This window comes from Cryptomeria japonica, chromosome 1, assembly GCF_030272615.1.
Source record: "Cryptomeria japonica chromosome 1, Sugi_1.0, whole genome shotgun sequence".
Classification (NCBI taxonomy): domain Eukaryota; kingdom Viridiplantae; phylum Streptophyta; class Pinopsida; order Cupressales; family Cupressaceae; genus Cryptomeria; species Cryptomeria japonica.
In genome coordinates this window covers 710838736-710851874 of record NC_081405.1, presented here as the reverse complement: position 1 = coordinate 710851874, position 13139 = coordinate 710838736, and the positions used below count along the sequence as shown (strand labels likewise).

Below are 13139 nucleotides of genomic sequence, written 5' to 3'. Positions count from 1 at the left end.
AAAGTCATACTACCAATTTGATTGTCAATTTTTGTAATAGAATCTGTATTTGTTAAACTATTGATGGACCACTAAGAGTCAATATTTGAAATTAGCTCTATTGTCATTGCATTTATAGCATCAATAGTGGCTGGGACCCACTCAATACTAAGAAATGGTGTATCAGAGTTGTACAAAGCAAATAATAATAAATAGATAGTAAAAATTTTCAAGATCAAGAAAAACAAATAAATAATTAAATTAGAAAATAAATTTTAAAAAGTCAACGCCTCAAGCTATGGATCTCTGTGCATGTTTTGAAGCTATACCAAAACCCTTTCGAACAAAACAATTATAAGAAAGATATAAAATGGCATTAGGTTTTCCAATTCACTGGCCTTATAAAATGTTACAGAAAATGGTGTAGATTCTTGAGGTAAGTCACCTGCTATAGTTTCAGTGAGGTTTTCTATGTAGGCCACCATATTACTTTCTATTGCATTTTGCTTCACTCAAAAACAATTTTGTACTTCTTTGTTAAATGAAGGAATTGTTTCTATGGTTTTACCTATGGTTGCTTTTGTATATGATATCATTGTAATATAAGTGTTAGATTTTTTTTGTTTCTTCATGTAGAGATATTTTGAACTTTGAAATGAATTTTACATTTATTTGGTGGTTTTAAATTTTTGTTTATTTTTCTTTTCTTGCTGGAGGTTATTTTTAATGACAATTTTTACAATAGAATTATTATCTTGGTATTGAATGGGTACTAGCTACTGTTGATGTTGTAATGCAATTATATTTTTTAACAAGTTCATTCATTGAAACATAAAACAAGCCCAAAGAATTCATATCGTGCTGATTAGATTTCTACTTTATATGTACAGAATTTTCAGTCTGCGAACAAGACTCAAAACAATATTCCTACAAGAGGGAAATTGCTTACATTGCATTTGCAAAAAAGCTTTTGAATTTGCTTCACAGAGGTTATACAAGCTATAAACATCTAGCAAAGCATAATAGAAGTGGGCATTTTGTCAGATATTGTAATTCAAATTTCTCTAATAGACATGATATAAATTACTATCGACGTAATCATTGCACCTCATTTAGATGCTAGTTTAGTAGTGGACATAGATTTGGCTTAGTCTATCCAGCTGATACAGATACAGCTGCGTATAATAACTAATGGAAATTCTAAAACAGATTTTTAAATTTCAGTTAATTAATAGTAGATAGGCATCTAGTATGATGAATAGCATATGTAATATTTAACATAAAGTCAAACAGAGATTAAGCTTTACAACAATACTGATCATGACAGAGTTGGCTAATCTTGATTCCACAGCAAGGTGGTTACCTTGATTCCACAGCAATTTCCCTGTGGCCTAAATACAGTATTTCTAACATTTCAACTCTGCTGAAAACGTTGCACACGCAAGCGTAATCTCACATCTTTCTCAGACTACTTATCAAGGGAGCACTACCCATCAGCACATTGTTTTCTAAAGCCTATTTTCATGGACTGTAAAAGCTCTGTAATTCAAATGCATCCCTGGTTGTCTCTGGTTTAGATGTCTTTGGTGGCATTTGCAGCTTCAAAATGTGTCCCTGAAAGATGTGGATCGATGAATGTAAACTACCCATTTTGGATCAAGGGTACCCTGGTTTTCAGATCAAATGCAAGTCCATTGGGGACCAATCTGCCCCATTTCTTCCCACTCTAGGTGGGGATTTTGAGATCACAGACATAAATTATGGTGGGCATGTTGTAATAAATTCTACTTCTTTGAAAGCCATGTCCTGCAATGGAACAGACGATGCATCTGTACTCTTCAGTCTATCTGTTGAAGGGCCTTTCACCATTTCATCCCTCAACAGATTTGCAGTTATTGGGTGTAGGTCAGTTGGGTTTTTCAGTGACTCAAGTTCACCTGTGGGGAGATGCCAAGCTGCTTGTTTGAATCAGTATGACCCACAATACTGCAATTGTTATGGCTGTTGTGAAGCAGGCATTCCAGGCTATTGGAAGTTTATCAATTTCACAGGTAGGGGATTTTATTTTAAGAATGCTGCAAGAGCATGTGGGTTCTCAACTGTGCTGGATCCTCAGACATGGAGCGTACCAGAAAATGAAAAGTGCTTCTTTTCCAGAGGTCGTTATGGCCTTCGACTTGACTGGACTGTTGGTAATGGAAATTGCTCTGTAGTGAAAGGAACGCCGGCTTATTCTTGTGATGCCCATGCTCAATGCATTGATTCAACTTCAGGGGATGGGAGCCTCTGCAAATGCTCTCCTGGGTATCAGGGGAAAGGCTATTCTAATGGCACAGGTTGTACAGGTATGTTCCATGTTTTAAAAAAAAATCATAACAATTTATTTTATTAGTATGATTATTCATTGTTTTTGGATTTGACTGTGTTAAAAAATTGTGCATCAACGTTTCGGGTCGCACTACATGAACCATCATTTTGTAACTCTTTGAGGTCTCTCATCTTGATGATGGTTCTGAAACATTGATACAAAAAAAAATTACACAATCAAATCCACAAAAGCTAAATACAATGTGTTTTATGATTTGTTTTATTTGGTAGTTTTGTAGCAAGTTTTTGGTTTAAATTGTGTGCAATTTTTTCATCATTAATGTTTCGGATCTATAGTGTAGTATGACTCACAACATTGATGATGAAAAAATTGCACACAGAGTAAGTAAAAAATATGCTACACATCTATATGGATTGTGGAAACTACATGACTTTATTTGGTAGTAGTTCTACCAGTGAGATCTATCAATCCTCCTTTCATCCTTCAAATCCTTCAATTCTTCATCTTGAGTCAAAAAAATCTCTTAATTCTTTATGCTTAACCATTTATCTTTCAAAGCCTTCAATTCTTCATATTAAATCAAAAAAATCTTTCTGTCTATTCTTGCTCTGACCAAATAGAAATTTTATATAATTGTATTTTGTTATAAAATCAACCTCATTTAGACTTTTTCAATATAACTTTTTCCACAATCTTTTTTATTATTTAATCATTTAGACTTATCAAAATCCATTATTTTTTAATATTAAATTAAAATAACCTCTACATCTTTCAAACCTTATAATTCTTCATGTTCAATTAAAAGAACCCTAAAAGAATTATAAACTTACCAAAATCCATTAATTCTTAATATTTAATTAAAAATAACTCTATCCTAGTCATTAAGAAAGTGAAATCTCTCATTCGTGAGAACTTTATAAAACAACTCATAAGACCTTCACAGTTAAGGCAAACTTTCAACCGCTCAATCTTTAAAGTATAGTTAAGAAACCTCTCAGCCATTAACACTTAAATCCAGTTATTTGAAAACTACCCATCAACTGGTTGCTTACTGTCTATCATAATGAAATTTCTATTTGGACTGAGATCAATGTTATATTCTTGTCTGTATACAATTCAGACCTCGCTCATCTATGAGATAATTGAGAAGATTAGAGTCCCTCCTCCCTCAATGCTCTCTGAATAATTATGTTTTGTTCTGAAATCTGAGGCTTTCATGATATGATTTTTCCACCATCTCTTTTGATCATGTGTAACACTATTAATAAATGATAATATTGACAGTATTCATTAAAAGAAAATAGAACTGTACATTTATTTGAAAAGCTTTCTATTTTTTTGTGTTATCACAGATTGTTTTGTAATCGAACGGTTTAAATCACATATACTAAACTTACACTTTTAAACTTAAAAGTGTTAAGACACTCAAAATTGACTGACATTCTCTAGACTTAATATATCGCTTAGTGTGGTTTAAGAGTAACCTCTAATAGATAGATAATGAATTTACATGCAGATATAGACGAATGAGGGTTATGTCGGTGATGGCTTTCAGAACTGAACAAGATGCGAACCCTCAAGCTCAAATAATACCATCACCTTAGTAATCATAGATGATTATGCTGCCACTCTCTTTTATCTTGATAATAACAGAGTTTGATATGTAGAGATATTTTATTAGGATTCAACTGTGTAGAAATAGATTCTTGTGAATTCTACTTATAACTTAATAAATTTGGTTCAGAAACTATAACATGAATTCACAGAGCTGGTTTGTTTCAAAAACATCTATCATTCAGCACAAATGAATTTGACTGATATCACATTGTCTAGCTCGAGGGTGATAGAAGCATCTAATAAGAGAAAAGTGTATTAAACGCAGGGTCAATTTCTTCGTTTGTTGGAATTTCTTTAGTAGCCTGTGGAATACTGTGTTGGCTGAGAAAACGTAATATGAAGCTTGTAAAGGCCAAGTATTTCCAACACAATGGAGGGATACAGTTGCAGCAGTACATAGCTTCCAAAGGGGGAAGACAAAGTCTACGAATATATTCTGCACAGGAGCTGCAAAATGCCTCAGAGAATTACTCAGATCATATGAAATTGGGAAGTGGTGGCTATGGCACTGTATAGTGTATACAGAGGCATATTCTCAGATGGCTCAGTTGTGACCATTAAAAAGTCCAAGGAAATTTGTGACGTAAAAGAGGACGATCAGTTTATCAACGAAGTTATCATACTCTCACAGATTAATCACAGAAATGTTGTGAAATTGTTTGGTTGTTGCCTAGAAACTAAATCACCATTGCTGGTATATGAATTTGTTGAAAATGGGACACTTTTTGAACACCTACATTGAAATATGGGCTGTGCTGCTGCTGAATGCAGATATGCCAATGCCTCTGCTGTTTGGATATGCCATTGAAACAGCAGAGGCATTGGCCTATCTGCATTCAGCAGCAGCACAGCCCATATTTCACCGTGATGAGAAATTTTCCAACATTCTTTTGGACAAGACATTTAATCCAAAAGTTGGACACTTTGGGATTTCTCGTTTGCTCTCTGCAGATGACACCCATCTGACAACTGATGTGATGGGCACTAGAGGTTACATGGATCTCCAGTACTTTCAGACTTTTCAGCTCACGGATAGGAGTGATGTTTACAGCTTTGGGGTAGTGCTGGTGGAGCTTCTCACAGGTTTGAGGTCATTGATTCTTGAAAAGCTTAAAGAGGAGTGCCTCTTATCAGCCTTGTTTATCTCTAAAATTGACTGCAACTGCTTGACACAGATTTTGGATCCCAAGATCACCAAGGACAGTAATGAGGCAGAGATGGAGAATGTGTCAGTGCTGGCCAGAGAATGCCTTGAACTGGAAGGAAGGAGGAGACCATCCATGAAACAAGTGGTGGAGGAGCTTGTTTGGATAAGATCTGCTGCTAGTGCTGCCACAACATCACATGAGAGCAGAGAGAGAGATAGAGAATCCCCATTTCCATCTTCCTCTCAGTTCCATCACATAACTAAGTCAGGGGCATCAAACAATAACATGTGCCGAAGTTGGTCTCATCCAGCATCACTACCCTTCCTTGATGTGCAAGTGGTAAGATCAATGAATTGGCGAAGCCAGGCTTAGCCTTCACTGTTGGAATAGTTAATCACTCCCACTATTCATGGGCGGTAGCTATTCTGGCTCCAAAAACGTTTTGTCGTACATCGTTAAATTTTCATGTTATATTATAGTTGGGGATAGTGGTCACAACACTTCTACCGAGTCTCACAGTCATTCTATGTCTATTCTACAGTTTTTGTGTCCGCATAACATGAAAGTTATCGGTCATACAATAGCGCGGTTTTGGAGCCAGATTAGACGAATCCCTATTCATGCATGTCATTTCTTTTAATTGTCTTTCAATTTGTCCAAAACATCTATATAATGAGGCTATTGTAATGAATTTTTTTGTCTTTCATAATTTGATCGGTTAATCTTTGATCATGTGATCAAGAAATATTTGTAATCTCTTAAATGAATAAAGATTATTTTTTATGTTTTCTAATTTCTTCAATCATTAGATAGAGAGATGTATATATAGTTGACTAAACAGTAAACACAAGGAAGATCTCTTTTATTTTTAGTTGTCTTTTGATTTGTACAAGACCTTTATATAATAAGGCTATTGTAATGATTTTTTGTTTTTGATAATTTAATTAGTTGATCTTCGATCATGTGATCAAGAAGTTTTTGTAATCCCTTTAATGAATAAAGAATTATTTTATTTGTTTTCTAATTTCTTCATTCACAAGATGGAGAGATGTATATTTGGTTGACTAAACACGGGGAGGATCTCTTCTATTTTTAGTTATCCTTTGATTTGGCCAAGACCGCTATATAATGAGGCTATTGTAATGAATTCTTTGTCTCTAATCATTTGATAGTTGATCTTTGATCATGTGATCAAGAAGTTTTTGTAATCTATTGAATGAATAAAGATCATTTTTTTTGTTTTATAATTTTTTCATTCACTAGATGGAGAGATGGATATATGGTCGACTAAACACATGGAGGGTCTTGATGGTCAAGTAGCAAGACTTAAACAATTGGCTATATCATTAATCACACAACATTTTCTTAATGTTGTAAAAGATAAATTTCAACTAATATAAATAGGAGAAATATTTAGCATTTTTTTTGGAATGGAAGAGGTGTGAAATTGATGTTTTTTATTTAACTATTGAATAGGATGATGCCTAAATACAATGGTTGTATAATGGTGAAAATTTTATGCCTAGATGTTCATTTTGATAGTATTGAGAAAGAGCTTTTTCAAGGGTCAATCTTACTGTTTAGGTTTATACTTTTTATTAGATTCATGGTTGTAAAAGTGATCCCAATCACACTCATTCGTAGAAATGACACATTCATTTTTTAAATTTATGTTCTACTTTAGGGTCATTTTAACTTATTTGTATTATCATTGTGTGCCAAGTCAATATAACAGAATTTATTTTTTTGATCCTCGGTCTTCTATTTAAAGAGGTTGCCCTAATTCATTCTAGAGGCATCTGAAATTACTAAATATCCTTTATTTATAGTTATTATTACTACTTACATGAATTATTACTCGGACAATTAGTAGAGAATTTGTGCATCACAATCATCTATAACACTTACTTATTGGATAATGTTTCAACAATCATGTATCTAGTCATTGAAATAACATCTTGATATTATTTGGAATTAAAGGGTAATTATTCTTTGCCACATACTAATTAGGAAGACCTTGAAGACCCAAGAATGAAATGCAAGGGACAAATTGACAATGAAATGGACAAGAAATTAAACAAGAAGAATATGATGGATGAAGCTCATTTTCATTATTGATGCACATATGCATGCAACCATAAATAATTGCTTTGGAGACACTTCAATTCTTTAATAACCATTCAAATTCCCTTGTGTCTTCATTTTTTACAATTATCAATATTAACATGGTACATTATCTAATTAGTTCATTTCCTAGCTAGTTCTCCACTTAGGACATTTTCACACTAGGTTTAGTTTAGTTAAGGACTTTTGGTTGTGTTTTGGGTCTCCTAGATGTTATATCATGTATATATTAACCTATAGTTCAATGTGAGCCATGCAATACAACAAGGTAGAAAGATTTGTAAAAAAAATGGAAATGTTTGAGAACAATGTTACAAGCTTATCAAAAGACCATACAACGAAGCTATAATGAACGATTTATTCAATGATCCTTTATGGTTGGTGATTTTGTGCTCTATGAGAATCAACACAACATAAACACTCCTCTAGGTCAAAAAATGAAGTTTAGCCCAAACTTGTTAGGGTCATACATCACCATTGAAGTCTATGGATTGAGTGCCTACACATTAGTAGGAATGGATAGTATGCCTCTCAAGGAACCCATCAATGTTATGCACTTATGTAGACATTATGCTTAATCTCCTTTTCTCTATCTTTACTGAATGGTATGCTAGCATTTTCATCTTTAAAGCTTGTTATTTTAGATAGCTAGGATCTCTTTCTATTTAGTTATACATTGCTTCCTTCAAATCAATGACAAAAATTAAAGGTTGCCTTGGATTCATATCATAGTTTCTTTTTCATAGATTAAGAAATTACGTCATTTGTGTTAGCATATAATTTAGTATTTCATGTACAATATTAATATTTAGTTAGATACATGTTAGCTAGATCATATTGAAATTTAACTTAACATGCATACAGTACATCATCACTTGTTGCATTTAATTAAGCACTAATGATAAATTGTTTAATTAGCACACATTTCACACTAATGATTGGGGTATTTATGAAGTGATGTCATTAGGTTATTTACTCAATCACAATTGTATTAATTTAGACATACATGTTCATCATTATGGTTTCTTGGATCATTTTTGTATTTAATGAAAGCAATACAACACAATGTTTTGCATTAAATCACATGATACATCTATGAAAAGCATCTCATAAACACAATCATCATCATCATATATATGCAATAGCTTTCAATACAATATATGCAACAAAATTACCACTGGAAAAAAATGTGGTGTATAATAAAAACATGTCTTATCACCCTAGGCATGGCTACTAGCTAAACCCTCATGTCCTAGTGGTGGTGGCAATGATATGGATGTATGTTTGTGTGATGTCATAGATCGTGAGTAACTCCTAGTGCTACTCTATGTATGTAGTCCTTGGAGAAGGCCTCTCAACTCCACTACCTCTACCATGACCCTCATTTTCTCACACTATAGTTGATCTCTCTTAGCTTTCACTCACTCCACCTCATCTTGTAGGGAATCCACATGAGAGAAATATGTCATTATTTCCTAATATTTTTTCCTTAACTATACCACATGCTTGAAGATGTCCTCATGTCTCCTCACACTATGTAAAGGCCTATGAGTAACTTGCACTGGTTGTTGGGTGTCTACAAAAGAGACCATCTCTAATATGACATGATCCACGAAGTCACACCATCCTCACATGTTTACTATAAGAAATTAAACAAGTATGGAATCTAACATCTCTTCATTGATATCAAAATCAAAAGCTAACATATATTATATAAATCAATGCATATATATAATGTCTCACCTAGATCTCTATCTCACCAAATAGGATCAATTGAAGTGGTAGGAGCCTTTGACACTATAACCTTTACTATAGTTGGGGGCATAGTACTAGCAACTCTACTTGTCTCCACATGCTTGTAATGGATTGGTTTCTTGGTTGAAGAGGGTAACATTTGATCATGATACACGTGATTGAGATAGGTCTCGCAAATGGTATATCATCATCCCTCTCCACTCTATCCTTTGATCTCCTCCCCATATCCTCTACGATCCATGGGTCCTGATCCTAATCTTGATCTCGATCCTCTTCATCTCCATCTCTATCCTCATCTTCCTTGTCCTCCTCCGAGTCATGTCTCTAATAAGCCCATGGCCTAGGAAACATGAGGGCAAGACAAGTAGTTCTCCACCATCTAGTGTATCCTCGAGATACACCTACATCATCCTTATCAAATACTGGAAAAGCATCTCGTTTCTCATCATCTAGATCACTCAGCAACATCTAGTGTAATCAGTTGGGGTTTGTCTCTAGGTCTCATTATGTTGTGAGTTGACTGCATGTATGTTGGTACTGGATGAGGATCGTGTTGTATCTGACCAAACTATTGTGTCATTTGGTCGAAGTAGAATAGCATACCGATGTACTTATAACAACTAACCAAAAGTTGATATCATTGCATCTATGCTAGCTAATTTAGGATGCATGTACATGCTCTCATAGTCTTATACAACCTTCATATGATGTCTGTAGGATCTAATCTATCAAATATAACTCTCTAATGCAGTAAATCACCTCTTTGTCATGCTCTTCTTGATGGATAAAAATGTGTTCTCTAGAGGTCTCACCCAATCGATCTTAATCAAGTATCTCACTGGCCTCACGCATGTAATATGTTTGAATGCCAACGCCTAGATAATTGTGCAAGTCATCAAATTGTGTGCCTCATCAAAGTGAACATATTGTCTAAGATCATAATAGAGTTGCACTAGCATGATTTGTCCCCATGCAAAGATGGTTACAGTGCTCTCGTCCATCTAGATAGTATGTATGAGGCCCAATTTAACTTTCTACCTTGCCCATCTAAGTATTTTCCACAAGACAAGAATGTCCATAGTACTTTGTAGCATCCAACGTATATAGATGCAACCTCTTGAATCTCTTGGTATAACCCAACATATGTAATATATTTGGCCTTCATTAGTGATGCTAAGTGTGCATGGTCCTACTAAATCCATGGTATTGCCTCCCACTGGAAGATGTAGAATCCAATTATGTAGAATCCAATTATATAGTATCCTCTGATGTGACCATTATGTCCCCCATCCCATCACTCCATCAAAATCATCAACTTCACATTCTGGAATCTCATCATCAACATGGTGTCAACCCACCATAGCCTAATATCTTATATATGTCTCATACCCTCTCATGATATAGAATGTGCCTTGTCACGTAATAACTTGTATATGCGATTACTTGCATGTTCTTGCATCACTAGAGGGGCTCGTAACAACATTGAAGAGATTTAATCAGTATAAATCTCAAATCACATCATCAAGTTTCTAACAAAATCACCAAGTTTCATGCAAAATACCATGAACATGTGTGGACTTAGGCACCCAAAATGAGCATAAGCTCCCAATCTAGACTATGATGCCCATTTTGGCCTATGGCTTCCAAAATGGATACTAGAGCCTTAAAAAATGTCATTTTGCATATATGTAAACCTAAAAAAATAAAAAATGAATACAAAATGAAGAACAAACACACAACAAGGTCAGTGTGGCGTACCCCATGGGTCTAGATGCCCTCTCTGACATGCCACTTGAACATCTAAAGTATGGGTGGTTGATATGCTCGTCTACATTCCATCCTTACTTGCACGCTAGTGCATACCCATATAGAATGATGAAAATACTAAATAAGACAAATGAATAGTAAAAAGTTTTAAAAAATTCACTATTTAAGGTAAAATTCTCTCAAACCCCTAATTTAGCACATCTCGATCATTTCATCATAACTTGAGCTAGAGAAAATTGATTTGGATGCCATTTGTTGTGTTGGAATTGTGACTCTCTTCTCATTCATACCAAATTATCTTAAAGGAATTGTATTATTTTTCTAAATGGCCCTATTGAAACCATTTGCCATCACCTCTTTTCATAGTTCAATGTGGTCAACATGATAACTTGTTTCTACCTACATAAGAAGCAAGAAGAAGTAGGAGGCATATATCTGCCCTCGAATTTCATCACTCTTAGTAAACATTGTAGGTGATTTTTATTTCATGAATAGAGTGGTTTTGCAAGATACAATTCCTAACATTGTATTGTACACATCACTACACTGGGGGATTCATTGTGCATCCTTTTGAGTATCATGTTTCATGAATGTTTACTTTTATGCAATTTAGCTTGCATATTCACATATATCCTATGAATACTAAAGTGAGGGCTAAATGTAGTGTCATAAATTGTACTCCTTAATTATGAGCCCAATTTCACACTCTCCTTAACACTTGCTTTAGTTTTCAGTAACTAGAAAATTTTAGGACCATTTCTAACCTTAAATTTATCGCCCAACTCAAGGAGATGTGTCCTATGTCATTTTAACACTTAATTATCTTATTATGTACTTCATCATCATCAATAATCAAAATTAGGATTGGATCTAAATATCACGAGCCTCAACTCTTGCACTCTACTTTCAAAGAGCCTATTTTTTGGTGGGACCAAAGTGGCCGATAATCATTTCTTGCAAAAATCTTTTGAAATTTCAAATATTTTAAGGGTGAATTCACAATACTGGTTCCCACTTTTTGACCAACTTTGACACTGAGATGAATATTTTGAAAAAAAACTTCACTTTCCGACACCTATAACTTTTAAACCGTTAAGAATTTGAAGATGGTATAAACTAGTGATTTTTAGCATCTTGTTTGCAGATTCTAAATATTTTTTTTTCAAATTTGTTTGAATAAAATTTTATTGATTTTTCTGTCTCCCTCAAAAAGTAGTTTTTATAGCAAACAACATTTTTTAAGAGTGATGTGTATCCCGAAACGCATAATTTTCTTTCTTTAAGTGATAAAAACTTAATTCTTTTGAATTTTGGTTTGTAACATCAATACCCAGGGTATGCAGTTGGTTTGATAGTGTTATGTTGAACATTTTTCATTTTATTAATTTTTGAAGTTCGACTAATTATAATTCAGATATAGGTGTACGTTTGAACACATAACTTGTTCTATATATATCAAAATTCAATTTTCTTTTTTTTTTTAGAAAGAAAACACCAATACCTAGTGCATAAATATTTTTTTGAATTTTTTTGAATTAGTTTACTATTTTTCCCAATGCATTGAACAAAGAAGTTCATGTTCGGTGAAAAACCTACATTCATAAGAAATAAAATAAAAATATATTAATGAAATTAAATATATTAAAAGTTATACTATTTGGAAAGCTTATAATAAGGACTAAATACCTAAAAAAAATAAAAATTAAATGAATTAATTTGACCCCCCAAAAGCTAATGTAAAATTGGTTTTTTATTAGCATTTGATAGATGCAAAGGAGACTCCATTGCAAGTATGATTTAGAAGTAGAGAGGTTCTATCCAAGAAATTTTGATCTAAGAGCCTTTTATTTAACTCTCTTCAATTAATTACTTCAAATGGGACCTCTTAAAGCTTAAATCATTATATTTTCTAAAAAATGTACGATTTCAACAAAAATTAGGACGTACCAAAAAGTGGGAACCAGCTTTGTGAGTTCACCCTTAAGTGTTAGCCTTATCGTTACAAAATCAGGTCTTGATTTTTGTTTATGATCATTTTATGTTGTCTTTTTATCAAAAAATCAACCTTGTGGAAGCTAGTAGCTTTCCTCATTTGGATATAGAATCTTTATGATAACGAAGCTTCCAAATTGATCACACATCTTGAAATTTGAAGGATAATCAACAACATCAAGTCTTCAACATTGTTCATTCACCATTATTCCAAAGATGATTGAAGCTTCAAGAAATGATGGAGAATGATAGCCTAGAATTACTAATTGATGATTAGCTTGTACCTCTCCTCAAAGGTTTGATATGGTCTCATGTCATTCTTAAATTTATGAGTTTAATCTTCAGTTTACTAATATTTATTCATTCACTTGTTATTTACATGTGTTCATGCATTCTTGAGTTGGTTTGTACACCACCTTTTTATTGCC

At 33.6% G+C, this 13139-nt stretch overlaps 1 pseudogene; it reads left to right on the top strand.

The window, feature by feature from the left end:
* The first annotated feature begins 4427 nt into the window (after nucleotides 1–4427).
* Nucleotides 4428–5445, top strand: LOC131062492 (wall-associated receptor kinase-like 9; annotated as a pseudogene).
* Nucleotides 5446–13139: the final 7694 nt, after the last annotated feature.